The sequence below is a fragment of the Dipodomys merriami genome, unplaced genomic scaffold, assembly GCF_024711535.1.
Source record: "Dipodomys merriami isolate MVZ:Mamm:240054 unplaced genomic scaffold, mDipMer1.0.p SCAF_415, whole genome shotgun sequence".
Taxonomy (NCBI): Eukaryota; Metazoa; Chordata; class Mammalia; order Rodentia; family Heteromyidae; genus Dipodomys; species Dipodomys merriami.
Window position 1 is genome coordinate 839,511 of NW_027205771.1, and position 22,129 is coordinate 861,639.

Sequence of the window (22,129 nt, forward strand, 5' to 3'; positions counted from 1 at the left end):
CTGGACCCCCCCAAAAAAAGAAAATCACTGTTCTTCTGTTTTGTAGATGAATTCCAAGAAATTACTAATTATTGTAGTTACAATAATTAGAAATGTTGATCTACCACATATTATGTGCCCAGCAAAGGGTTAAATTTAATAATGGCTTTGTGACACTATCTCAGCATATACCTACCACCAGAGAAACAACCCATTTAGATGAGAACAATAGATAAATCATCATACAGGGAAAGCAAGTTTCTCTAGCTTAGCTAAGTGCAGGAATAATAGTAACAGGTCCATTTATCCACTCTTAAAAGTTTATTTCCACCCACAGATCTAAAGTTCTTTCCATTGAAGAAATCCAGCCTGTGGGACTATTTTAATTCTGGGGTCTTCTTATCAGTCAAGATTAGGACAACAAACTTGAACAGCTGTGTGTTCATGGGGTTCCATTCAAGGCATTTTCAGAAGATAAGAGGATCTAGACAGCTAAAGTTGAAAGCAGTCTGGCAGGTGATCCTAGGACAGCTTATAACAAGGAACCTCCTACCATGTGCCTAATCAAAGTTAGAAGCAATCTTAGAAGGGATTGGGGAGGGGTCTGGTTGAAAATATTCTAGGATAGGTAAAGGTTGAAATCCTGTGTATTCAGTACCAGTCTGTAACCCTGCATAGCCTTCATTTGCTTATTAGTAAGATGTATATTAAATGATCAATGAATTATAGCTAACTTTTTTTTTTTTTTTTTTTTTTTTTTTTGTCGGTCGTGGGGCTTGAACTCTGGGCCTGGGCGCTGTCCTTCAGCTCTTCAGCTCAAGGCAAGCGCTCTACCACTTGAGCTACAGCGCCACTTCCGGTTTTCTGGTGGTTTATTGGAGATAGGAGTCTCACGGTCTCTCCTGCCCGGGCTGGCTTTGAACCGCGATCCTCAGATCTCAGCCTCCTGAGTAGCTAGGATTACAGGCGTGAGCCACCAGCGCCCGGCTATAGCTAACTTTTTAAAGCCAGATGAATAAGCTTAACAACTGTTCGAGTGGAAGAATACCTGAAAGATCACTGTGAAATGTTGATATATTTTTATCAAATTATATACATATCAACCAGGGAGGATTTTGTGTGTGTGTGTGTGTGTGTGTGTGTGTGTGTGTGTGTGTGTGTGTGTGTGTGTGTGCGCGCGCGCGTGTGCGTGCATGGGTGCCAGTGTGCCAGACCTGGGATTTGAACTCCAGGCCTGGGCACTGTCCCTGAGCTTTTTTTTTTCCTTTTAATCTCAAGGCTAGAGCTCTACCGCTTGAGAACAAACCTCCACTTCTAGCTTTTTTTTTCCCTTGTGACTAAATGTAGGTAAGAGTCTCATAGACCTTCTTGCCCAGGCTGGTTTCAAACCAGAATCTTCAGATCTCAGCCTCCTGAGTAGCTAGGATTACAGCCATAAGCCACTGGCACCAGCTTGTATTTGTTTTGAGACAGGATTATGTTTTATTGCCCAGTATGGACTCAAATTTCTGAACTTAAGTGATCCTGCTGCTTCAGTCTTCCAAGTAGGTGGGATGTGTACCACCATACTTGGCTAGGAAAAAAAAAAATTAGTAGCAAAGATGACTACATGGTGTATAACAATATAATGCCAGAAATAAGAACATTGTTAACTAAAACCAAAAGAAAGAAAAATCCTTCAACATAATCTATAGGGTAAAGAGAAAAGAAATTTCTATATTTGTGTGTGTACTTTCATAAAGAAAGAAAATAAGGGAGGGAGGGAGAGAGGGAGGAACAAAAGGAGGGACAAAGGGAGGGAGGGAAGAAGGAAGGAAGGAAGGAAAGGGGAGGGAGGGAGGGAAGAAGGAAGGAAGGGAAGGAAGCAACTGATTAGACAAGCAGCAAGAGACAGGTGGAGAAAACCTTCTAAGACCTTACACTAGAGCTGATCAACTAACCCAGAGGTTTTCAAACTTTGTTGAAAGTGAGGGAACTTTCTTCAAAAAGATTTTATTTTTAAATTTTTGGCAGAAATTCAAGATGTCAAACAGAAAGGCAGAAGCCCCAAAGAAGAAAGAGAACAAAGGCTGAGCTGTCCTCTGTAAGCCCTCTGTAAGAAGTGGAGTCCCCCACTCCTCCCCCAGCTCAGGTAGCCATCTCTATAAAAATAGACCTCCTCAGCTTAGAGGGGCACAGTTTTGAAAAGTCTTAGTCCAGCTCTCTCATTGTACAGAAGAGGAAATTAAAGCTCTATTGGCCTAGGGATTTACCTAAGGTTGCACACTCTTCTTCCAAACCACCAATGACTGAGATGTTGCTATTTTCCCCCAAATTACCAATTGATTAAAATAAGATGAAATGGACCCTTGGCAAAGGGGTTAGCTTGGTAAGAGCCAAACCCTAAAAAATTTACCTTCTTATTAGCAGGGTACTGGTGGCTCACTCCTGTAATCCTAGCTATTCAGGAGTCTGAGATCTGAGGATGGAGGTTCAAGGCCACCCTAGGTATGAAAAGTCTGTGAGACTGTTAGCTGCAAGAGCTGTGGCTCAAGTGGTAGAGCTCTAGTTTTAAGCACAAAAGCTCAGGACAGAGCCCAGGACCAGAGTTCAAGTACCAGGACTGGCACAAGAAAAATAAAAATTTACCTTCTCCAACTACCAGTTAGATCAAATATTTGTCTTTTTCCCTTCCCCACATTTCCTCTGTGAGAGTCTCGCCACACAGCCCAGGTTGACCTTGAATTCTTGATTCCTCTGCCTCAAGACACTCCAATCATGGAATTACAGGTGTGACCTACCAGCCTACTTTTCTTTTGTTTCTTGCAAATTATGTTATGTCATAAATTGTCCCACACAGTATATTTAAGTCTTGACTTAATGACAAAAATTTTAAAAAGCAAAAAGATTTGCCTATAGATTTGTATATCCAGCTCCTTAGAAACTCTACCTATAGGCTGGGAAGGTGGCTCAGTAGTAGAGTGCTTGTCTTGCATGCATGAGGCCCTGGGTTCGATTCCTCAGCACCACATAAGCAGAAAAAGCCGGAAGTGGCGCTATGACTCAAGTGGTAGAGCGCTAGCCTTGGGCTGAAGGGCTGAGGGAGAGCGCCCAGGCCCAGAGTTCAGGCCTCACAACGGACAGAAAAAAAGAAAGAAAAAAAAGAAACTACCTACGCTCCAGTTTTCATAGTCCCCACTATATTGCTTTGTTTTGATCAATCATGGCACTTGAACTCACGGCCTGGCTGCTGTCCCTGAGCAATTTTGCTCAAGGCTAGTGCTCTACCTCTTTGAGTCACAGTTCCACTTCCGGTTTTCTGGTGGTTATGGAGGTAACAACCTCATGGACTTTTATGCCCAGGCTGGCTTTGAACTATGATTCTCAGATCTCAGTCTCCTGAGTAGCACCTAGCTTCTCTATTGCTTTATACCTGCTTATATGATTACTGTCTTCTCCATGTAAGCATTTGATTTTGTGACCATGGTCTAAAGATTATGGATATAGAAGTATTTTGGAGAACTGAACTTATAGAAACAAAGTAAAATCTAGACTACAAATAGAACAACCTGGTTTCAAAGGAGGAGAGAAATGTTAAAATTTTAGGGAAAATACCATGTTTCTACATTGATTAAGAAAGAAGCTTTCAGGATTCTCACCTTGTTTATTTTTTTGAGGACCATTCAATTTAGCATAGACTAGTAGAGCCTAAACACAGAGACACACAGGTCTCTAAGTCTCCATTTAGATCATTATCTGCAGCCCAATTCTAAACACTGCCCTTCCTAACTCCTTAGAGATGCAACAGGAAACCACACAGCAGGAGAATAAAGTTGTAGCTTGTTGGATGAGAGCTTGCTTAGCATGTAAAAGGCCCTGGGTTAGAGCCTCTACCTCCCCACCACCACACACCTTGCCTCAACCTCCACCCCCCACCCCCACCCTCCCTCCACCCCTTGTCCTTCACCCCATCCGGGCCAGGTAGGAGCTTCTGGCCTTAGCACTTAGCATGAGGAGGACCAAATGGAAACCTCAGAGCTGGGTAGTGAGTGTGGTATAAGAAATAAAGAAGACCCAGACACTGTAGTTCATGCCTGAGTTCAAGACCCAGAACCAAAGCAGGTGTGCAAAGGCTGCAGTACTTTTTTTTTTGGGGGGGGGGTAAAGCTAGGGATTGAACCCAGGGCCTCATATATGCTAACAAACATTCCACCACTGACTGCTTTTCTTGTTGGTGTTTACTTGTTTTGTTTCAGACAGGTTCTCACTAGTTCCAGGCTACCCTGGAACTTGTAGCCCTTCCACCTTAGCTGGGATTGCAGACGTGCTTCACCATACCCCGCTGATACCTGCATATTTTTACTTTAGCTTTTCTTTCTTTCTCCCCACCCCCCTCTCTTTCTTTCTTTCTTTCTTTCTTTTTTTTTTTTTTTTTTTGGCTGGTCATGGGGCCTGAACTCTGGGCCTGGGTGCTGTCCCTCAGCTCTTCAGCTCAAAGCTAGCACTCTACCACCTGAGCCATAGCACCACTTCTGGCTTTTGAACTGAGGGCCTCATGCATACAAGGCAAAGCACTCTACCACTGAGCCACCTTCCCAGCCCTACTTTACCATTTTAATCTAAAAGTGCATATCTCTAAATTGTATTTTAATCAAGATTCACTAATAAGAACATTTGGGCTGGGTGCTGTGGCTCATGCCTGTAATCCTAGCTACTCAGGAGGCGGAGATCTGAGGATCTCAGTTCAAAGCCAGATGGGCAAGACAGTTCATTATAGTCTTACCTTCGATTAACTACCAGAAAACTGGAAGTGGAGCTGTGGCCCAAAATAGTAGAGTGCTAGCCATTAGCAAAAGAGCTCAAAGACAGCACACCCAGGGCACTGAATTCAAGCTCCAGGCCCAAGTTTTAAAAAAAAAATGAGGGATAAAAAGGCCTTATTCTCTATACCACAGAAGAGGTTTATTACTTTATCTGAAGGGCCACTATAATATCATCTGCACTCCAGGTTTTAGTCCAAATGCTGCTCTCTGAAGGAAAGTTGGCCTCCTCTAGTCACCACAAATTAAAATTGTGGCATTTCCCCCCCAACCCACATTCCCTATGGCATGCTTTGCATTGTTTTTGTCCCTGTCACTTAGCACTATGCAATATACAATGTTGTACAATCTTTGTTCTCTGTCTCTCTCTGTCTCAGTCTCTCTCTCTCTCTGGAATAGATTTTTGTTTGTTCAGTCCTTTGACATTACCTTACCCATAGTAGGTACTCATAAAGGCACTCCATAAAAGTGTATTTAATGAAAAAATGCATCTGTCTTATGTTCGAGTCCAGTAAACAAGGTGAAAGCTATTTCAATAGTTAACAATCAGTACAGGTGGACCCATTGCAACAATGAGACTTACAAGTCATTATGACGAAAACGAACTTTACAACTTTGGTAAGGGGGAGAGGAGGATTGGGTGGGGATGGGGGGGTTGGGGGGAGGATGGGATGGGAAAGGGAAACAAAGGAGGAGGCTACAATGCTTGATAAGAAATGGGCTCATCCTGCCCATGTAATTGTAACCCCTCTGTACAGTATTTTCACAATTAAAAAATTAAAAAAACAATAAAAAAAATTAGTTAACAATCAGGCACATAATATGGAGAACTTCTGGATGAGGACAATGGCCACATACTGGAAAGCTGAAATGCAAGTCCAGCACTGGTGGTTCACTCTTGCAGTTCCAGCAGAAAAAAATTTCAGACTCTATCTCCAATTAATTAGAAAAATGTCTGACTGGAAGTGTGGTTGGATGGGTAGAACATGAGCCATAAGCAATGAAGCAGAGCAAGAGATCCAGGCAGGACCTAAGTTCAAGCCCCAGAATGGGGATAGATATGGAACCAGGTTCAGAATTTGATTCTGTGTACCTGTTACTTGCAATGAGTATACAATTATTTTCCTACACATTTTCAAGGATGAAACCCAACACAATAAGTCTGTGGGAGAACCAACATTACCACTCAGGCCTCTGACTTCAGTCCAATCTCTTTTCCCCCACAGCTGTTCAGCCACTACTAATTTCTCCAAAACAACCTAGTGGTTAAATAGATGCAGAAGAACCTTGCCAAAGGGTCAATCTGGGAAAACCCTGAAAATTTGATCTTTTTAAAATTCTAAAAGAGATGTAGGATAGTCTATTCATGAAGCAGAAATATGAATGATACCCTTTCCTTTTTTCCCCCTTCTTTCCATCTTCCTTCTCTCCCTCTCTCCCTCCCTCCCTTTTCCAAATTGCTACATTGTATCCCTAGCACTGGAAAAGCCACCAAAATCAATAATATCCTGCAGTATAACTACACCACACACATGGTGTGATTTGTATGTGTGTGGATTGTACATTGCTCTTCTTCACTTGCGCTGAGCTCAGAGCGAAGGAATGGTATTCAGTTTTCTCGGAACACGTGCTAGGAAATGCAGGTAAGAAGACATTTGAAGAAACAGGATTCTCCTGGTTACTTAACCAACAGCACTGCCTTCCAGATGTCCTTTGGGAAGTAATTGTTAATCACTGTATTTTGTTGGTATGTTTATGTCTTTCTATTACGTTTTCTTTGGGGGGAGGGACTGTCCTGAGGTTTGAACTCAGAAGTCGGGTGCTTTCCTTTCCTTTTTTTTTTTTTTGCCAGTCCTGGGGCTTGAACTCAAGGCCTGGGTACTGTTCCTGAGTCTCTCTGTGCTCAAGGCTAGTGTTCTACCATTTCAGCCACCGCACCACTCCTGGCCTTTTCTGTTTATGTGGTGCCGAGGAATTGAACCCAGGGCTTCATGCATGCTAGGCAAGCACTCTACCACTAAGCCACATTCCCAGACTGTCCCTTAACTTCTTTTGCACAAGACTCAACCACTTGAAGTGGAGCTACAGCTCCACTTCAGCGTTTTTTGTTTTTTTGTTTGTTTGGTTTTTTTTTTTTTTTTTTTTTTTTTTGCCAGTCATGGTTCCTGAACTCTGGGCCTGGGCACTGTCCTTCAGCTCTTCAGCTCAAGGCTAGTGCTCTACCACTTGAGCCACAGCACCACTTCCAGCTTTTTCTGCTTATGTGGTGCTGAGGAATTGAACCCAGGGCTTCATGCATGCAAGGCAAGCGCTCTACCACTGAGCCACCTTCCCAGCCCCACTTCAACTTTTTTTTGTATTTTATTGGATCAAAGGTTTCATGGACTTCCTGTCCCAGCTGGCTTCAAATCATCATCCTCAGATCTCAGCCTCCTGAGTAGCTAGCAAAACAGATGCGAGCCATCAGCACAAGGTTATTATGCTCTTTGAGTCACCTCAAAGCATGCTCAGGGAACTTTGGTTCATTTCCCAGTTATAAATATCACAAAGCCTGTGTACTAAACTGGAAGCAAATGAGGTCAAAACACAAAGTTATTGATCTTGGACCAGGTTAGATGAATAGCAACCATATAATGTGCCATTGGTATCAAACTGACTAATGTGGGTGGGTAGAAATGAGACACAAGAAAACACTAAGAAACAGGTCATTTCAGTAAACACACATACAACAGCAGCAACAATGAGAGTAACAATCTATTCAGAAAAGCTCTTATCCCTGTTTGTGGACAGGGAATGATCACTACCAGGGAAAATTTCACACCTAGAACATGTAAGATTGGATTGCCAACACCAAATCAGAGATCAAAGGAGGGTAAAACAAGGAATGGTCCTCCTCTTAGCTCTTGGAGAGCCCTATTTAACTAGTTAGATGGTTAGCCATTCATTCATTCATTCATTCATTCATTCTTGCTGGGACTCCTAGGAGTGCTAAGCAATCTCTTGTCAGTGAACAGCAGATGCTGTACTGTCTCAGGTGATGGGACAAGTCCTTCTAGGTACAAGTTGCTGAAGAAGAGAAAGGATGCAAGATAGTTTAGTTTGCTTGCTTCAGAACAAATGTATCTAATGTATCTATTTATTTTACCCTGTGAGAGTGAAGAGCAGAAAGGACATTCCTTCTTAGCTACAGAAAAAGTGGGCTTCAGGCTGGGAATGTGACTTAGTGGCAGAGTGCTTGCCTAGCATGCATGAGGCTCTGGGTTCGTTTCCTTGGTACCACATAGATAAATAAATTTTTAAAAAAAGTGGGCTTAGGGGCTGGGAAGGTGGCTCAGTGGTAGAGTGCTTGCCTTGCATGCATGAGGCCCTGGGTTCAATTCTTCAGTACCACATAAGCAGAAAAAGCCGGAAGTGGTGCTGTGGCTTAAGTGGTAGAGCGCTAGCCTTGAGCTGAAGAGCTTAGGGATAGCACCCAGGCCCAGAGTTCAGGCCTTACGACTGGACTCCCCCCCCCCAAAAAAAAGAAAGAAAAAAGAAAAAGAAAAAGTGGGCTTGCTACATGGGCAATGTAGACTCTGATGGTGCCAATTGAAAATGGTTAACTCTTCACAATGATTAAAAAGGCAGGGGAGGGATACAATGTCAATGTTCCCTTCATACTTTTCCTATAGAAATTTAAGAAATATGTAAGATGTCTGAGGAGTTGGTTGCTCATACCTGTAATACTGACTGGTAACTCAAGGCTGAGATCTGGGCAGAAAAGTCAGAAAAGTCCATAAGAGCTTTGGTGGGTTTTGTTTTGTTTTGGTTTTTTTTGGCCAGTCATAGGGTTTTAACTCAGGGCCTAGACACTGTCCCTGAGCTCTTTCACTCTGCCAATTGAGCCATAATGCCATTTCTGGCTTTTTCTGAGATTAATTTGGAGATAAGAGTCTCATGAACTTTCTTGCCTGGGCAGTCCTCAGATTTCAGCCTCCAGAGTACATAGGATTACAGACGTGAGCACCTGGCTTTCCATGAGTCTCTTATCTCCAATTAATCACCAAAAGAAAGCCAGAAGTGGAGCTTGCTCAAGTGGTACAGTACCATCTTTGAGCAAAAGAGATCAGGGACAGTGCCCATGCCCTGAGTTCAAGCCCTAGGACAGGCAAAATTAGAAAAAAGAAAAAAAAAAAAAAAGGAAGAAATATGTTAAAAAGTCAGAACTTGGACCTTGTCCAGGATTTGATGGTTGAAACTGCTTGTTTGCTTTTGGGGGTTTGTTGTTGTTGTTCTTGTTGTTTTGAGACAATGTCTCATTATATAGCCTATCCTGTCTTGAAACTATGTAGTCCAGTGGCCTCTATTGGCCTCAAATTCATGATATTCCTGCCTCAGCTTTCCAGGAGCTGAGATTACAAGTACACCACCATGCCCAGCAATAAAACTATATATGTCTCTGTAAACACTTGAATTTTGTAAATCTTTCCTTGGCTGGTTCCTGGGAAGACTGGCTTCTTGAAGATTCACAGAAAACAAGTTATTTCTCTGTGCAAGTTAAGAATCCAGTACAACAAAGCAGTTTATTACAGCAAGTACTGGTGAGACGGAAGGCAGGGATATAGAAAAAAACTGTATCTCTATTCTGGCTCTATTCCTATCACAACATCTTAACTTTTCAGGCCTAAGTTAGCATTGTAAAGCAGAATCATAACACTTGCCTCATCTGCTATCCAGAGTTGTTGCAATAGTCAAGAGTGCAAAAGCAGAACTGGGCGCCCATCCCTCATGCCTAGAATCCTAGTTTCTCTGAAACTAGGCTTACATCTCATGATTGTGGTTCAAAGCTTGCCCGGCATAAGAGTCCATTAGACTCTAATTTCCAATTAACCAGCAAAAAAGCTGGAAGTGGCGCTGTGGCGCAAGTGGTAGAGCCTTAACCTTGAGCAAAAAGCTAAGGGACAGTACCCTTTTTCACTCAAGGCTGGCACTCTACCATTTGAGCCATGGCTCAATTTCTAGCTTTTTGCTGGTAATGTGATAGTAAGAGTCATTTGGACTTTCCTAGCTGGCTTTGAACTGAGATCCTCAGATCACAGCATTTGGGGAGCTGGGATGACAGGCATGAGCCAGCCACCAGTGCCCAGCACCACTACTTTCTTAATGAAATAAGAATTAAGTGAAGAAGGCTGTATGCTAGCCCCACAGAGATCACACAAGCAGGAGTTCCTTTTCCTTATGCCATGAGTCAAGTCATCTTTCACTCCAGGGACATTTCACCGATTTGTCCATTCATCACACTCTATACTATCTGCTCAACTTTGGGGCAAAGTAAAACTATCGTAAAAATAAAGCCTAGTTGTTAATAAACATTTATAGAAGTATGGAGTGCCACAGTTCAGACAAGAGACCGGAGATAGACTATTTAGGTCTCAATCAATTCTGCTACTAACTAGCTGAGCAGCATAAGGGAATGTATAAACCTCTGCACTTCATTTTCCTCATCTCTAAGTATGATGTAAAGTTTTGCTTTACTACAACGATTATTGCCATTAGACATTCGACAATGGGAATATAGTAGAAAAAGAGAGTTTTGATCCCTGCCTTCATGAAGCTGAAGTAAAAAGGACTATAAACTCCTGGAACTTATCCTGACTGTAGCAAAATGAAGGCCCAAACAGACGACACCACCAAGCACACACAACTAGTTAGTGATAAGCAGCTAGTTAGCACTAATGAAGACCAACTAAGACGAATGAGAGTTCCAGGTTACCAGCCACTGTTTCCTTGTTGCTCTGTGCAACCAGCATCACCCAGATTCACAACTTCTGGAGGCCTAAGAGACTCAGAATTTCAAAGATTCTGGAAGCCCATTGGAATTGGTCCAGTAATTCCACACATTCCTGAACTCCACCCTTTTTCAACCTCCCATTCCTAATGATGTTGTTCCTTCCCAGGCCTTTATGTGGATCTTGCTTCAAATTCAGATTTTCAGCTCATAGTGGAAACTACAAAGAAATCATGACCCCTACAATGCATGCGTTGTCATCGATGCTTAAATTGTTTTTAAGTAGTCATACAAAGGGGTTCAATCAATATGACAGTTTGTGAGTTCAATGCCTCTTGATCTGTGTAACCTCTTTCACCATTCTCCTCCTTTCTCCCAATCTCACCTGTCCCCTCAGTTTACCTGCCTCCATTTTTACATATGTAGGTGGAATATTATGACTGCATTCACCTTGAGGGCTAGGAATGCAGCTTAGTGGTAGAGTGCTTACCGAGTATTCATGAAGCCCTGGGTTCGATTCCTCAATACCACATAAACAGAAAAAGCTGGAAGTGGCGCTGTGGCTCAAGTGGGCAGAGTGCTAGCCTTGAGCAACAGAAGCTCAGGTATAGTGCCCAGGCACTGAGTGCAAGCCCCAGGACTGGCAGGTGGAAAAAAAAACAATAAAGGTTGGGTTTATACATTTTCTCATGCTGCTCAGCTAATAAGTGGCAGAACTGATTCAAACCTAATGCTGAGAACTCTCATTAGGAAAAGAATGAATAATTATGAATTAAAAGGATTAGGGTGGAATGCTGGTGGCTCATGCCAACAGTATTAAATACTCAACAGGATGAGATCTGGGATGATGGTTCGAAGCCAGGCTAGGCAGTAAAATCTGTGAGACTCATCTCCAATTAACTACAAAAAGCTAGAAGTAAAGCTGTTGATCAAGTGGTAGAACACTATCCTTGAGCAAAGAAAAACTCAAGGACAGTATCCAGGCTCAGAGTTTAAGCCTTAAAAACCTCACAACCAACATTAATAAAAAAAAGTTAGGGTTGAGGGTATAAGTTTAGTTGGCAGAGCACTTGTCTAACTTGTGTGAAATCTTGGGTTAGATCCCTGTCCTACAGAAAATGAATCTTACCTGGGTATAGTGGTGCATACCTCTGCCTCACTTAAGAAACAGAGGCAGAAGGATCTCAAATTCAAAGCTAGTCTGCTATGTATCAAGACCCTGTCTCAAAAAACACACACACACACACACACACACACACACACACACACACACACACACACACACACACACACACAATATTAAGTACAAAAACCTTGGAAGGGATTCTTGTGGGGCCCTGAACTTTAATTAGCTTATTAATAAATCCATTGGGCTGAGAATGTGGCTTAGTGGTAGTGCTGGCCTATCATGCATGAAACCCTGGGTTCAGTTCCTCAGTACCACATAAACAGAAAAAGCTGAAGTGGTGTGGGTATTAACCTCAAGCAAAAGAAGCTCAGGGACAGTCCAGCCCCTGAGTTCAAGCCCCAGGACTGGCAAAAAACAGTAACTATGGAACTAGGTACCAGTGGCTCAAGCCTGTAATCCTAGTTACTCAGGAAGCTAAGATCTGAGGATGGAGGTTTAAAGCCACTTTGGGCAGGAAGTCACGAGACTCTTATCTCCAAACCAAAAAGCTGAAAGTAGAGCTGTGGCTCAAGTGGTACAACACTAGCCTTGAGTACAAAAGCTCAGGGACAGCACCCAGGCCCTCAATTCAAGCCCCAGGACCAATATAAAAATATAAAATCAAATAAATATATGGTTCCTAGCTACTCAGGAAGCTGAGATCTGAGGATGGCAGTTCAACGCCAGCCCAGGCAGGAAAATCTGTGAGACTTTTATCTCCAATTAACCACCAGAAAACTGGAAGTGGAGCTGTGGCTCGAAGTGGTGGTTAGACTTGAGCAAAAAAGCTCAGGGACAAGGCCTGAGTTCAAGCCCCACAACACACCAACACACCAACACACATACACACACACACACACACACACAAAACAACAACAACAACAACAACCAAAAACTCACCAAGTTGCCTAATTGTCTTTCTTTTTCCTTTTTCTTTTGTATCCAGGCATATTGCACCTACCCTACCCTCTACCTTCCACTATGCACTAGGCAGCGATTTCCTGTGTTTACATCCTGATTTAAAAACTGAGCTTGGGACCTGAAGGTGATGGCTCATGCCTGAAAACTTAGCTACTCAAGAGGCTGAGATCGGAAGTGGCGCTGTAGCTCAAGCGGTAGAGCGCTCGCCTTGAGCTGAAGAGCTGAGGGACAACACCCAGGCCCAGAGTTCAAGCCCCACGACCGACAGAAAAAAAAGAGGCTGAGATCTGAAGATCCTTGTTCAAAACCAGATAGGCAGAAAAATCTGTGAGACTCTTATCTCCAATTAACCAAAAAAGCCAGAAGTGGAGCTGTGGCTCAAATGGTAGAGTACCAGCCATGAGCAAAAAAGCTAGGGGCACTGAGTTCAAGCTCCAGTACTGGAACAAAAAGAAAAAAAAAATAGAGCTTGGGCTGGAGATGTAGTTCAATGGATGAGCACTTGCCTGGCATGCACAAGGCCTTGGTTTGATCTTCATTCAACATGCTAAAAGCATAACACAAAATTAAATTTAAAATTGTGTTTTTCTCCAAACTGCAGATTTTTACTCAAACTATAATAAACACAAAGCTTTTGATATAAAAAAAAATAAAACAACATACGATATAGCCAGGGGTGGGATGTAAATATGCAATGTGGGGCTGTTGTCTGACACAGTAGATCATACTATAGCCAGAGGCTGCAGCTTCCCATTTACACTGGGAAAGACAGTGGAGGGTTCTTCTATGATGTGCACATTCAACAATAAAACAATCCTCTCCGATGAGTAACTTAACTGTCTACAGAAAATACTACATAGTTATACATCATTATACCCAATGTATTTTATGTATGTCATTTGATTTAATTTAGACACTGTCAGATAGTAGTAAAAGGATTCTATTATAATGCCCCTATTGATGTGCTGATGTAATCCTAGCTACTTGGAAGGCTGAGATCTGAAGATCTTGATTTGAAGCCAGCAGGGAAGTTCATGAGACTCTTATCTCCAAGTCATCACCAAAAAGTCAGAAGTGAAGGAAGTGGTGGAGTGCTAGCCTTCAGAGAAAGAGCCAAGAAAGAGCTGGAGGCTCTAAGTTCAAGCCCTTGTACTGTACACATGCATACACAGACAAGCATGCGTGTGTGTACACACACACACACACACACACACACACACACACACAGGGTAAAATAACATAAAATAAAATGTATATGTCTATATTCCAGATTGGAGAATGAGGCTCTGTAATGACTTTGAAAGGCCACAGTGATTGCTCCTAACTGGTAGAACAGTTTTGAAGAATGACTATGGAAGCAGGTGCCAGTGGTTTACCCTGTAATCCTAGTTACTCAGGAGGCTGAGATTTGAGGATCTTGGTTTGAAGCCAGCCCAGGCAAGTCTTATCTCCAATTAACTAATAAAAAGCTGGAAGTGGACCTGTGGCTTAAGTGATAGGCCACCAGCCTTGTCCAAAAAAGCTAGGAACAGCACTCAGACCCTGAGTTCAACCCCCAGGAGGACACACCAACCCCCACCCCACTCCCTACCACCCCCCCACACCCTACCACCCCTCCACACAAACACGGATGACCGTAGATTCAGAGACTTTACAGCACAAAAGGGACTGATCTTTGCTCGCCTAGCACTGCCTTTTGAGGCTTGATGCTCAGAGAAGAGGCTTGAAGTTTGACTCTGAACACTTCTATTTTTAGCTACCTTCCCCGCTGCACCCCCATCCTCCTCTCAATTCAGAGGACACGGACTGCATGGGACTGCACAAAGAACCATCCACACTTGACAAGGAGAGGCCATTTTGTGGGAAATCTGGAGATGTAAACTTGTTCCTGTGGATGTCGGGGTGCAATTTCCTTAGGCTAACTCCCCAGAGGAGTCACCTAGGTTGATCCCATTATTTTGCATGGCTTCTCACCTCTACCAGTCCCCGTGAGCAGCAACAAAACCCAGTCACCGTGACATCTGTCCTTCACCAACGCCCCCAGCCCCAACCCCAGCAGCACGGCCTGGCTGCGAGCTGGCTGTGCCCAGAGATCAGGGCAGGGAGGGAGGGAGGGAGGGAGGGGGCCTGTGGCTCCTGGTGGCTGTCAGCTTTCCCAGCTGACTCAACTCGCCACCCGCCCGCACCGCCTCCCCGCCTCCTAACTTTCCATTTCCAGGCCTGGCGGCCGGTGGCTCCCGGCGTGGGAGCGCCCCTCCCGCTGCCCCCGGGCGCCCGTCTGCGGCCGCGGCTTGCCAGGGCACCGTGCCCGCTGCCTGCAGGGCCCTCTCGCAGGACAATTAGAATCTGCTGTCACCGAGAGTTCGGAATATAGGTCAAGGTGCTCTCAGAAGGGCCCAGGGGAGGATCACCTGACCTGGAGGTGTGTGACTCAGCGGGCAGAGAAGGGAGGAGGGTAGAGCTGGAATCTCCAGGCTGGCTGGGCCTGGAAGGGAGGAGGAGGGAGGGAGGAGAGGGAAGGAGGGAAGAGAAGGGGGAAGAAGATGAGGCAGAAGAGGGGAGGATGGAGGAGGGGGGAGGAGAGGGGGAGGAGGAGGAGGAGGAGGGAGGGGGAGGTGGTAATGGTGGTACAAGGAGGAAGAGGAGGTCGAGTTGACTGGCTTGAGCAGGAAGAAGCTGCTGGGAACGGAAGGATAGGATGACCTCTGGTAACCTATCTAAGGTGGCATCCAGATCCTCTGCAGAGCCCGCTGTCACCGCCCCCCACCCCAGCAACTTGAAACCACTCCCAGCGCAAACTGCCACTGCGGCTGTGAACACCTAATTAGCCATCACCCAGCCAAAGCGAGAAACCGAATTAACAGACTGCTCTGCACCTCCAGACTCTCCATCCACCCAGGCCCCAGGAAGAAACCAAGCCCGGGGTACTTCATACAAAGGCAGCCACCTCAACTAGAGGCAATCCGATCGTTTCCCCCAATTCTCGATATGAAAACTACTAACCTATTTCATTCCACGTGTCCACAGGGGCAGTCGCCTTCTCTCTGGACTGAAGCGGTGGCTGCTGTGTAGCTGGGCCAGCCATCCGCAGCAGCTGTCTAAGCCTCACTTCCTCTGGGTCCAGCTGCAGGTTCCTCCCAGCCAAGCAGGGAGTTTCCTCATTCTCAGGGCCCTGTCTTTCCAGCCCCAGGCCTCCCTCCCTGCCACCCTCACCTCCCACCCCCCAGCTGTTCACCACCCTCTGTGGCTAGGCTTCTGGGACTCCCTGGTTCCATGAGTCAGAGCCAGGCTGGAGACAGACAGCAGGCTTCCTTTATTAAATCAGCCTCCTGCCCTGCACACCACCAAGGGAAGCTATAATTACTCGTTTGGCCCAGCTCTGAGAACTGAGCCACAGACGCTTGACTGGGAGCAATGCTTCCTGATTTCTGCATCCATCTAGTGCACCCTGCTTTGCAGCCGGGGGGTTAAGGGTCTGTTACACAAATATCAGATGTTTTGCATATGTAAGGAGGTGCATTAGGCCTGGATAGCAGTGTAGATTGGCTAGGGGGAAAAATCCCTATGTTCAAGCAGCCAAGAGTCGCTTTTTGTTTTATTTTGAAGGCCTCCTGCTTCATTGCCAGAGTCAATACTTTAGGCAGGCTGTTCACTGTGGGTTTATAAGAGATAAAGGAAAAGACAACAAAATATTGTTTTGGATTTCCAGGTGAGGACTCTTTAATCCTTTAGGCCTTATAGATACAAAGTCTCAAGCCTTTTAGTTTCTCTGCCAACCTACAAAAGCGTTTGAAACCTAAAAGACTAGTTGGCTCCAAAATAAAACAAAATAAATGGAAGCACAAAATCAAAATGATACAGTCAGTCTTCATTAATGTTCAATATAACATTCACTGGTTCATTCATTCATTCCATGCATTCAGTCACTCAGGCAAGCATACATTTATCTATTCATTTCACAAATATGTTTCTGTTTGCCTGTGGTAGGAACAGTTATAGCCATCAGGGTACATAAGTGGTAAGTGATAAATCAATAAGAAACAGAGCTAGGTAGGCAAATATTCCTGCCCTTGTCTGTCAATAATAGACACAATAACAAGTAAATGAGATAATATATTAGAGATAACAATGTGACTAATAAGAGAAAAAATAAAATATTGCTAGGAAATTTATTGGCAAAGGAAAAATTCATGAACATCTCATGATATCTGAGAATAATTCGGAGTCTAGATTTTTCACAAGCCCACATGTTGACTGCTGAGAAATACTAACTGATCCTGTGTTAAATGAATTACATTTGACTCATTTAACATTTACAGTAAAATTAATTGGGTGAGTCAGTCATGGGGCTTGAACTCAGGGCCTGGGCACTATCCCTGAGCTCTTTCACTCAAGGTTAGCACTGTACTACTTTGAGCCATAGCTCCATTTCCAGTTTTCTGGTAGTTAATTGTATACAAGATTTTCCTGCCCAGGCTGGCTTTGAACAGTAATCCTCAGATCTCAGCCTCCTGAGTAGCCAGGATTACAAACATGAGCTACCAGAACCCAACAAAAATTTAAATTCGTTAAGCTTTTTGTTATTATTAATCATTTTGTTGGTTTTTGGTGGTACTGGGGCTTGAACTCAGGGCCTCCAATCCTCTAGCAAGCACTCTATTACTTGAACCACACCTGCAAGCTAAGCTTTGCTCAAAATAAAAAGGTGAATATATCTTAAACACATTTAATCAGGCAAAAAGTAAAAATGTCATGGCATTTGACCTTGCCTGTAGGTACAAGAAGATATTTCATTCAAGAATTTATTGGGGGCTGGGAAGTTGGCTCAGTGGTAGAGTGCTTGCCTCTCATACATGAGGCCCTGGGTTCAATTCCTCAGCAACACATAAGCAAAACAAACAAACAAACAAAAACAAGCCGGAAGTGGTGCTGTGGCTCAAGAGGTTAGAGAGCTTGCCTTGAGCTGAAGAGCTGGCCCCACAACTGTCAAAAAAATAAATATATAAACTTAAAAAAAAAAAAAAGAATTTATTGGGAGCCCAAGCGCCGATGGCTCACGCCTGTAATCCTAGCTATTCAGGAGGCTGAGATCTGAGGACCACAGTTCAAAGCCAGCCCAGGCAGGAAAGTCCGTAGATTCTTTTTTTTTTTTTTTTTTTGCCAGTCATGGTGCCTGAACTCTGGGCCTGGGCACTGTCCCTCAGCTCTTCAGCTCAAGGCTAGTGCTCTACCACTTGAGCCACAACACCACTTGCAGCTTTTTCTGCTTATGTGGTGCTGAGGAATCGAACCCAGGGCCTCATGAATGCAAGGCAAGCACTCTACCACTGAGCCACCATCCCAGCCCAGTCCGTAGATTCTTATCTCCAATAAACCACCACAAAAACCAGAAGTGGCACTGTGGCTCAAGCAGTAGAGCGCTCGCCTTGAGCTGAAGAGTTGAGGGATAGCCCCCAAGCCCAGAGTTCAAGTCCAATGACCAACAAAAAAAAAGAATTTATTGGGCAACTATAATATAGTAGTTAGGAACTTAGATGTCAGAGTTCAGACTCTGGTTCCACCCTTTACTATATTTTTGATTCTGGGAAAGATACTTAATTTCAGTTCCCCATCTACAAAATGAGTTAATATGGGACCTGCCATTATAAGGTTTCTGGAATGGTTAAATATGATAATAAAAGTAAGGGTGTTATTTAACATAGCACCTGCCACCTTAATAAACACTTGACAAATGCTATCTGTAATTATCATGGTATTGTTTTTATGAAGATGGTAATGATGAAGTACAGGTCATGTATCGGGGGCTGGGGAGTTATGGTTAAGAAAGTGATATGTAACCGAGCGCCAGTGGCTCATGCCTGTAATCCTAGCTACTCAGGAGGCTTAGATCTGAGGACTGCTGTTCAAAGCCAGACAGGGCAAGAAAGTCCATGAGACTCTTATCTCCAGAAAACCAGAAGTGGTGCTGTGGCTCAAGTGGTAGAGCCTTGCCTTGGCTGAAGAGTGTAGAGACAGTGCCCAAGCCCAGAGTTCAAGGCCCATGACCGACAAAAAAAGAAAGAAAGAAAGAAAGAAAGAGGTATGTTCTCATCTAGAGACAGACTTACAAGCACATTGTGCCTCATTAAATCTTTATGATTCTTTTATGGGGTTATCCCCAATGAACCCCTACCCGTTGTAAACCATATATGGAAAGTCAACACAAAATGACCGCAATAGGGTACCCCTTAGTACCCTTCCAGTTGGAAAAAAAATTAGTAAGTCTGATAATACCAACTGTTGGAGGGGATACAGATCAATAGGGTCTTTATAGCTTTGTGTTGGGATTGCAAGTTGGTAAATTCACATTATTTTCCAATAGATACATCTAAAGCTATTTAACTCAATATGTCCAATGCAGCGGAAAACCGGAAACAACCTGAATGTCCATTGACAGAAGAAATGCACATGGAACAGAATGCAGAAAACTATAATATATAGCAGTAAAGACAAATATACAAATATACTTACATGAAATTTTAGCCTCATAATATTATGAGAGAGAAAAAATAGTATATCCTAAGCCTAGCACAGTGGCACAAGCCTGTCATCCTAGCTACTCAGGAGGCTGAAATGTAAGCATTAACTAGGGTTAAAGGCCCACGTGGGAAAGGAAGTCCAATAAGACTCTTTTCTCCAATTAACTACGAAAGAGCCAGAAATAGAGCTGTGGATCAAGTGTTAGAGATCCAGTCTTGAGTGGAAAATGATAAGGGATAGCCTCCCAGGCAGAGGTCAAATCCCAGTACTGGCGTATGCATATGTGTGTGTGTGTGTGTGCATGCATGCACACATACGCAAACACACACACACACACACACACACACACACACACACACACCCCAATTCACAAAGGGGCTGGAGGCATGGCAAGTCATTCCAGAAGGCTACATCCAGCAAAATGTTCTTTGACGCAAGAAACAACAGCAGCAAATCTAAACAATATGTCTTTTTATGAAAACACATGAAATAAAAGCAAAGCAAAGATAAACCCAAGATTCAGGATGGGACGGGAAAGCAACATAACAGGCACAGAAGGAAAAGCTCTACAGAGGGTTCACTAGAGTTGAAGCACATAAACAATCAAGCTGTATGTCAATGGCTCACGCCTATAATCACTGCTACTCAGGAGGCTGAGAGTTGAAAAGCAGTGGGGGGGGGGAATGGGGACAGGACGAGACAAATCTGACTTTTATTGCCAGTTAATGAGCAAAAAGCTGCAACTATAAGTATGGCTCAAATGTTTGAACACTAACCTCAAGCAGAAAAAGCCAAGTGAGAGCATAAGGCACCAGGGTCCAAGCCCCAGTACAGGTATAATAAACATACAGCTATATAACCAGACACAGTTTGCACAAGGGCCAACTGAAGGATGTGCCATAAACTAAAGATTATAAGGAATTAAGAAAGGAAAAGGCAAGCTTCTCATGAGATGGACATGAATGACCAGGAGAGGTGTTCGAAGCTGGTGGTAAGGGATGCCTAAGAAGGAGACTGACTCTACAAGAGGCAGGGGAAACTCTCTGGCCCTTCATGACTCACAGTGTTGTACAGCTTCAGAACTGTCAACTGGGGTCAGAGGGTAGGGTTGATTGGTTGCTGTACTAAGGTCAGCCAACACCTTTGGCCCTGCCATGTTTGGGACATCTGCATGATGGTTGATCCTCAGTGTGGTCTCTTCCTGGTCATTGCCAGGCCTGCTCCTGCCCAGCTCCCTGGAGATAGACTTCCAGTTCCTATATGTGGTTGGCCTCAGCTAGGACCAGCCCTGCCCCTCCAGGCAGGGCCTATGGGGATCCTGCGTGGGTGCAGTGAGCCTCTCTCTAACTAGAGCCCTGAGGTCTATGTGGTTTGGTCACAGAGCTTACTGTCCTAGTCACCTCTCCTGCTTGTGGGGAGCTCAGGGGAAGTGCTATAGGACAATTGTCCTGCCTACTGTCATTGCATTGCTCCATGGGCCGCAGCCTAGAGCAAATACTTTCCCCCCCCCCATGTTAAGTCCCCTCTAGGTCTCTGAAATTGACATCAGGCAGAAGAACAATTGTTAGAACTACTGGATGGGCAGAATGAACTGGAAGAGCAGGCCCTGCCTCTCTTGCATTTCTGCTGATGGGTCAGGATGCTCAGAGCTGCTTCCGTGCTTTCTCTCCTGTACCTCAAAACATTCATCAGTGTCTATCTGGAGACAAGAGAGCACTAGAGTCAGACAGCTTCAGATGAAGAAGCCTCTGGATGGGTTCTAGCAGTTTTTACTAGTGTAATTGTCTAAATCCCAACTTTCTCTGTAGAGAAGGAATAACCATACCTTTGCTTGAGTAAAGAGCAAAGTAAGAAGCCATGACACAAGGAGGCACAAAATGCTTATCAAAAAGAAAGGTGCAGGCTCGTTGCTAGTGGCTCACGTCTGTAATACTAGCTCCTCAGGAAGTTGAGATCTGAGGATTGTGGTTCAAAGCCAGCCTTGTCTGAAAAGCTTCTGAGACTCTTACCTCTAATTAACTATGAAAAAGCTGGAAGTGGATCTAAGACTCAAGTGGTACAGTGCTAGCCTTGAGCAAAAAAGCTCAGGGACAATGCCAGGCCCTGACCCCTAGGGACGCTACAATACAGAGAGAAAGTACTGGACATTTGCTCTAGAGAAAGGTAAACCTACCAAAGTCCTCTTCTGACTGCTATACTTCTTTACTCTCAGGGCCATGAAAAGTGTCTGGTACCTATTTATTGAGGGGAAATTCAAGAAATAGTTCCTGAATAATTAAACTGGGTTATTACAGATCAAAATAAACAGCATGATGATGATGGTGATGATGATGATGATGGTGATGATGATGATGATGATGATGATGATGATAATTACTAACATTAACTGTAACTTGACCATGTGCCAAGTACTGTGCTCAGGGCTTTTTTCCATGGATAATCCTAGTGAAACTTTACAAGTCAATGAAGGCACTGTTATGGTTATTTCTCTTCTAAAGCTGAGTTAAAGTGATTAAGAAAAAGGCTACAACCCAATTGATAGGAATCACTGGATTCAGGACCGGGCATGGCATGGTCCATCTGTAATCTTTCCTACAAGGGAGGCAGAGTTTGGGAGGGTAGGGATTCCAGATCAGCCACGGAGAAAAGATAGAGAGACCTCATTTCAACAAAAAGATAGACAAGGTGGTACATGTAACTGAAATCCCAGTTCTGATGCTGGTGTAGAAAGGAGTAACTTATTCCAAGACTGGTTCTGAAGCAAACATTTCAGAACCCTGCTTAATAAAGGCTATAGGGTGTGGCTCAAATGGTAGAGCCCTTGTTCAAATCCCAGTGCCACCAAAAAAAAGGGAGGAGGGACTGAGGAAGGGATGAAGAAGGGATGAAGGCTCCTCTGAATTCAGTGATGCCTAACACCCGAAAGTAGGAAAGTAGAACACAGGTGGCTCTGGGGCCCTGGCCCTAATAACCTTT

At 44.0% G+C, this 22,129-nt stretch overlaps 1 protein-coding gene across 1 annotated transcript in view; it reads right to left on the reverse strand.

The window, feature by feature from the left end:
* LOC138807200 (chromodomain-helicase-DNA-binding protein 9) overlaps positions 1–15,673 on the reverse strand; it is a 174,250-nt gene extending 158,577 nt beyond the window's left edge. The window contains exon 1 of the mRNA XM_069992774.1: positions 15,638–15,673. The gene's annotated coding sequence lies outside the window, so the exon portion shown is untranslated. The remainder of the gene's footprint in view (positions 1–15,637) is intronic.
* Between the last annotated feature and the right edge of the window lie 6,456 nt (positions 15,674–22,129).